Source organism: Syzygium oleosum, unplaced genomic scaffold (assembly GCF_021117445.2).
Source record: "Syzygium oleosum isolate NSW1041296 unplaced genomic scaffold, Sole_v2.1 Sole_v2.40, whole genome shotgun sequence".
NCBI lineage: Eukaryota > Viridiplantae > Streptophyta > Magnoliopsida > Myrtales > Myrtaceae > Syzygium > Syzygium oleosum.
In genome coordinates, this window is record NW_026607524.1 from 1,505,126 (window position 1) to 1,511,976 (window position 6,851).

The window sequence follows — 6,851 nt, forward strand, 5'->3', positions numbered from 1 at the left end:
TGAGATTTTTGGTGTCACGAAAAAAAGTTTAGAGAAAACGTATCATAGTGAATTTAGTTTAGGATTTATTGTGGCTTTTGCCCGTTTCTTTATAGTTAATTACAAACGCCCTAATGCACTTTTTAACAAAACGATTTTTATGAAATTTCATTTGAAGTCTTGCTTTCCATAAAACATTCAATAACTTCGATTTATCCTTTCTTTAATTATTTGTGTACCTTTCTCAATTAGATGGACTAAATTGGCGAACTTTTAGCACAAACAGGGGTAGTTTCGCTTTATTACGTATTTTATTGGTAATATTTTTTTTTTCAATAATCTATTTGAATTGAGGGTAAAATGGTCACGGTGTTTCAAATCTCTAATTTCATATAGTAGAAAATTTTCTTTGAAAATCAGCAATAAATTAACAATACGATATATGCTTGGCCCTATGTGTTATGAAGAGAGAGAGAGAGATGGGCCGGGCTCCATCTCAAATTTCATGGGTTTTTGGTTCGCTGGGCTGGTCAGGTTGGTGTTTAATTCATAGTTTCTTATTAGTTATTTATTTATTTGTTTATTTGATTTTTATTTATTATAAAGTTTTTTGTTCTTTTACTACTAATTTCTATTTCTACAAAAAAAAATGTATGTTTGGCTTGTTGGTGAAAATTCAGGCGTCAAGCGTACTTCCCATTATTTAGGTGTAGAATGAAATCACTTATAATCTTTTCTTTGAAAGTAGGGGCAATTTGATCTTCAAAGCAACGAAAATTAACCAGGAAATAACATTCCCTTAATTAAGATAAAAGAGCAGAATGCTTTTCTTAATGAGATAATTGACCTATAATAACACAATGCACATACCCACCCATCGGTGACCGCGTTGGTTTGCGCTCAGTTCCTTTCACGAGAGGTCCTGGGTTCAAACTCGCCCATCGGTGATTTAAGTAGGGGGTCGTGGCGGTGGGATGCTGCGCTAGCCCCCTCTCGAGGACTAGTCGGGCATCACCTCTGGTTTGAGCTCTAGCTCGCCGGCCGCGCGGACACCTCGGTTATAAAAAAATAATAATAAAAAATAATAAAATAACACAATGCACATTGCAACATCTCCACAAGCTACACCCCTACACAACATGAGATGTGGCCCGCCATCCAAAAGAATAAACCAAGTGGATAAACGAGCTTTATTTCTATGTTTATAGGAAGACACGAATGCGGAGCGTTTAATATTAGCTCATGCAGATGTGCATGTCCATCCGGCTGCTCTGGAGCAATGCTGGGTTGAGCTTCTCAATGCGGTTGGTGGTGGTGAATACGAAGATCCTCTCACTCCCACAGCACGACCACGGGCCGTCGGGGAAGTTGAGCAGCCCCCAGATGGTGTTGGTGTTGTTGTTCCCGTCCTCAACTCTGCGTGTGGTGTCAGGCACCCCGGGGTCGTTGTAGCTCTGAGGTGCGATGGCTTGGGGCACCTTGGACTGGTTCGACAGATTGACCCAGCAGTCGATGTCCTTGATGACGGCGATGGACTTGGAGCTGGTCTTCATGAGGAGGTTCAGGAGCTCGGACTTGGAGTGCACCTCGGTCAGCTCGAGGTTGTAGATGTCATAGCCGAGGAAATTGGCCATTGCGGCGAAAATGTTCGATTTCCCTGTCCCGGGCAGGCCGCTGAGCAGGTAGCGCCACTTCCAGGCTTGGTCTGTCTGCTGGTATAGGGTCTGCCTGGCTGCGAAGTTGCAGAGGTCCTTCATGATGTTCCCCTTCGTCTCCGGGTCCATGGCCAACGTGTCGAAGGTGCTCGGGTGCTTGAACGGCACTGATTCCCAAGGGTGGCTATGAGAATCGAGCGACCTGCCACGCAAATTAATGTAAAGGAGGCGTTCTTGGTTCTTGCGGCGGATGTTGTTGGCCTTGTCCATGATATGGTCCAGGTAGGAGTGGAGGATGAGGTCCTTGTCGCCCTTCCTGATCCGGAGCATGAAACTGCGCTTCTCGTCGGGGAGGGGCCGCCACGAGAAGGTCTGGGACTGGCGCTGTGTCACCATGTGCTCCCACTGGACGGCAACACCGTTAAAGACGTCGTTGATGCAGTCATTGTTGGAGAGGCCGAAGATGGTGGCGCTGGAGTTGATGGTGCGGGTGAGGGAGAGGCGGCTGGCTGAGGTGGAGGCGGAGACGTAGGAGCTGAGGTAGAGCTGGACAGCGTTGTAGAGCACGTTGGTGTTGACACCGTTATTCTCGGTGATGTCGATGTAGCAGTAGGAGGAGAAGCAGGTGAAGGCCCGGTTCAGGAACTTGAGGGAGGCAAACCGGAGCTCCGGCGGGAACACCACCCACAGGATGCTCAGGAGGGAGGCCAGGGATGCCCAGGAGCTCTCCATTTCTGCCTTTCAGTGTGAGCCAAAGTTGAGACTTTTCTGAAGATCTCTAGGTGTGGAAGGACAATGTTTGGGGGAGGGGGGTGGGGGTGGGCGGCGGGCGGCGCGTTGCGCGGGTGGTGCGGGGGGAGCTGTTCTGATTGATGGGCGTTCAGAAACTGAGGAGTTTTAAGGAGTCAAAAAAATGCTAAAGGACAAAAGTCAACGGAAAGCTTAAGAGAGAGATTGGTTTTGGAGTTTTGAGATTCTAGAGAATTAGAGAGAGAGATTTGGTGCCCGATTGATATTGCGTTGCGAGTTGAACTTTATCCCTGTATTTTATTACGGAAGTTCTGTACAACTTGATTGCTGCTGCCGCGAAGGAATGTGCGCGATGGTGAGACGAGAGAGAGGTGTGATGCATCAAGGGTGTCTGATAAGGGACCATGGAATCGGGAATGGACGTGATTTATGGGAATATAATACGGTCCAATGGAATCGGGAATGGACGTGATTTATGGGAATATAATACGGTCAAAATATGATAATGCTTCTTCATTGAAGCCTTTACCCAAGTAAATGGGCAAGAGATATGATTATGAAATCACATTCACAAATATGCGAGATATATAAATAAAATGTTTAAAGGATATTTTTGTATGAAACATATATGAAATATACTTTTTCGGCGATCCAAAACCAATGTGTCCGTTGCTGGTCTTCGAAGATCCAAAACCAATGTGTCCCTTTCTCTCCACAAACTCCCCAGTTTCTACACGCCCTTCATTAAAAGGAAAAATATTTTTTTTCTTTATTCATTTTTGTAAGCAATCAATTTTAGAAAAATATTTTTCAAATCATTCATTCTTTCACGAACCAAATGGAACCTAAATTAAGTTTCAATTTGGTAACGGGTCAGCAAAGTATTGCATAAGGGTCCTACTTTGTTGGCGATTTATTGACGTAATTATGTCTTCAATTCCAGTACTCGTCATTGGCACAATATACAAGGGAAAGTCTCTCAAGTGCTATCCAGTGAAAGTGCCCATTAAATACACCTAAAAAGTATATTTCATATATGTTTCATACAAAAATATCCTTTAAACATTTTATTTATATATCTCGCATATTTGTGAATGTGATTTCATAATTATATCTCTTGCCCATTTACTTGGGTAAAGGCTTCAATAAGAAGCATTATCACATTTGGACCGTATTATATTCCCATAAATCACGTCCATTCCCGATTCCATGGTCCCTTCTCAGACACCCTTGATGCATCACACCTCTCTCTCGTCTCACCATCGCGCACATTCCTTTTCACGGCAGCAGCAATCAAGTTGTACAGAGCTTTCGTTGATTAATTTTTCTTAGTGATACAAGCAGTTAATTTTAAGAAAATATTTTTCAAATAACCGACTTTTCTTATAACAAACACATCACTTTAAAGTAAATTCGTTGATTAATTTTTCTTAGTGATACAAACAGTTAATTTTAAGAAAATATTTTTCAAATCAGCGACTTTTCTTGTAACAAACACATCACTTTAAGGTAAATTTAGCTCATTGATAGCTCTTCCAATATTATCCAAGAAAGGGGGGTATCGGACCGCATGTAGAGGTCACATGCATCAAGAGAAATGAGGTGGTGGGAGAACTTATATGCACATGCGATCTTGTTCGAGCTCTATGTAAGAATTTGCCATTTTTCAAAGCAAGCGTATTGCCAACGACTTGAAGGGATTTCCACTCCTATTCTAATGTTTTCCAATGTTGATTGATCATTTTCCCCAGTAAACACAGTAAAGTTGGGCATTTTATAATCTCTTGAATAAGATATGTGAGTGCAGACTAGTTCCAACACCAATTTTTTTGACTCCAATACCTTATATCAGAAGGACCTGTCTTTTATCCGCTGTTAGTTTATGAAAGACCCCAAACAATATGCTTTTGGTCAGTTTGGTTGATTTTAAGGAGCATTAGAGTAGATCACTGCGGTTGAGCAGCAAAAACTTCCTGTAGCTTTCTTCTTTCTGTTAGACGTTGAGCGAAAGTTGCTGATATTTTGAAGAAGGCAGAGCTTGGATGATGATGAAAATGATGCTGATGCATCACTGCGTAAATGATTGTCTTTCCTGAAAAGCCCGCTTTAGGAATACAAATCAGTAGATTAATTCAATGACCACAAGCTACGTATAAGCGCTCCACGTGCAGTTAGCTCCAATTCTCCTTTTATTTGTGAGGTCATATCACAAATAACTTGTGTATAGGATTATATTGACCTTATATAACATGATACACTTTCCATTATGTCAATATGCATACGAGGAAATGCTGAATGAGTTCACAAAAAGTGAATTGATTGTAACTTAAAGTTTCGACTTCATTATTTTTTAATTGGGATGAAAATATTCAAGCCCATATTGAGGTATTGAATGACAATTTATATAAAAAAAAGAGACAAGATCTGACGTATCAGATTGAAATGACTAAAATAGTAATTAACGTAAGAACTCACACTTATAAGGTAATCGAAATTATAAATAGTTGAATAGCGTAAATGAATAAAACATTTTTATAGGAATAAATAGCAAAAAAAGAAAAGAAAAAAAGTAGAAAAAACAGAAAATCGAGCCATGAATAAAAAGCAAAAAAGAAAAAGAAAAAGAAAAAGAAGAAGAAACTGAAAACTGATCCGAACCGAACCGAACCAAATCGGTTTTTTGGTTCGGTTCCAATTCGGTTCAAGCGAGTTTCGGTTCGGTTTAGGGGTGCTTCCTTAACGGTTCGATTCGGTTCGATTTTTCAAGAAAACCGAACCGACCCAAACCGTTTACAGCCCTACCTCTCTAGCCTCTCCATCTCCATCGCCATCACCATACTGCTTCAGCCACTTGCCCAGCCTACTTCCCTCCATCTCGTTTTCTCCATCTCCTTTCTTCGTACCCCTCGCCACAGCCCCTCGCCTTAGTCCCTCGCCCAGTCTCGCACACCCCTCGACTCCTCTCCTCACACGCTCGTGGGTTTGCAATATGGGTTTGTGAACTGCTCGTGGGTTTCTGAACTTCTGAACTGCTCGTGGGCTTGCTACAAGGGCCTAGATGACCAACTTGTCTCCACAGCATTGATAAATTCTGTTCTTTGTTCTTCACCCAGGAAGTTGATGCTCTATGTTCCTTGCTGATTTTTTTTGGTGATTTGTACTAAAGTGATAATGGCATCTATAGATCTATTTAACAGAATTCTTGAGGAGAGAAATGCCTTGTCATTATATGTTCAGGTGCTGCATTAATTTTATGAAATTTTGGTGAACTGCTGCGATTAGTGGTGGTTGAATTGAGCCCAAATTTTTTTTTTTTTTCAGAAATTACTATGCGGTTGATTGGATTACAGGAATTAAGTGTTGGCTGTTGTGAAGTTCATCTTTGGGGCTCAATCACATTTTTTATTCACTGATGGCGACTTCTACATCGACTTCTGGTCATTTTCAATTAACTTGTGTCAAGTTGGATGGAACTAATTATCTGTCTTGATCTAAAGCGGTCAAGGTCTATCTTACTAATAGCAAGCAACTTGACTATATTGCGTCTACACTACCGTCTGACAAGGATAAAGTTGCCGATTGGATTGTAGGAGATGCAATGATTCGGACTCTTTTATGGAATAGCATGAACCTTAAGGTCAGTCCTCACTTTACTCAGTGTGACTCTGCTAAGGCAGTTTGGGAGAAATGTGCATTGCTTTATTCTGGGCAAAATAATATGATGCAGGTATGCGACACGTGGGCAGCGTTATTTGATATTCAGCGTGGAGATCAATCTTTATCTTATCATTATGCTCGGTTCATGACCCTTTGTAAGCAATTGGATACTTATCTTCTTGCCTCGAATGACCTAATTGTTTTGGCCAAATGCCAAGAGGATTTGCCGGTGATATTATATCTCAAGTCATTGGGGCTTGAGTATTCATCTCTTCGACAACATATTACATATAGCTCTCTTCCTACAGTGGATGAAATCTTCTCTTAGGCTCTCCATTCTATAATCAATAAGAAGATTTCCTCCACGCTGACTTTGGAGACGAGTGCTATGCTTTCCCATGGTCCTAGTGGATGTGGAGGTTAGGGTCGTGGTTACCGAGGTCGTGGACGCAGTTTTGTTCATAGTGGATGCCGTGGAGTCCGTGATGGAGGGGTTAGTACTCGTGGTGCCCAAATTTTGGTGAACAAATCCGATATTTGTCAAGATGCTCTCGGGAGGAGTGGAGTTAGCCCTGCATGTCAGAGAGTGTGCTGTACACTACATCAGCATGCTCGATCTCCTCCTTGAGACTATCGGACAAGCGTTCCGTAACGAGGTATGTAGTGATGGCCCTCCCATTGGCTTGAAACTGAGACACTCCGTGCCCGAAAACGGTCACAAATTCCTCGTAGTCAGCAAGGAAAGGATGATCGGAAGGCAAGTCATCAAGTCTCCCTTTGTGAATCAGCTTCTCGACCTTGGCCACCGCC

The 6,851-nt window shown here is 42.1% G+C and overlaps 1 pseudogene; it reads right to left on the reverse strand.

Moving 5' to 3' along the window:
* Positions 1 to 1,214: 1,214 nt before the first annotated feature.
* Positions 1,215 to 5,258, reverse strand: LOC130135974 (AAA-ATPase At5g57480-like; annotated as a pseudogene).
* Positions 5,259 to 6,851: the final 1,593 nt, after the last annotated feature.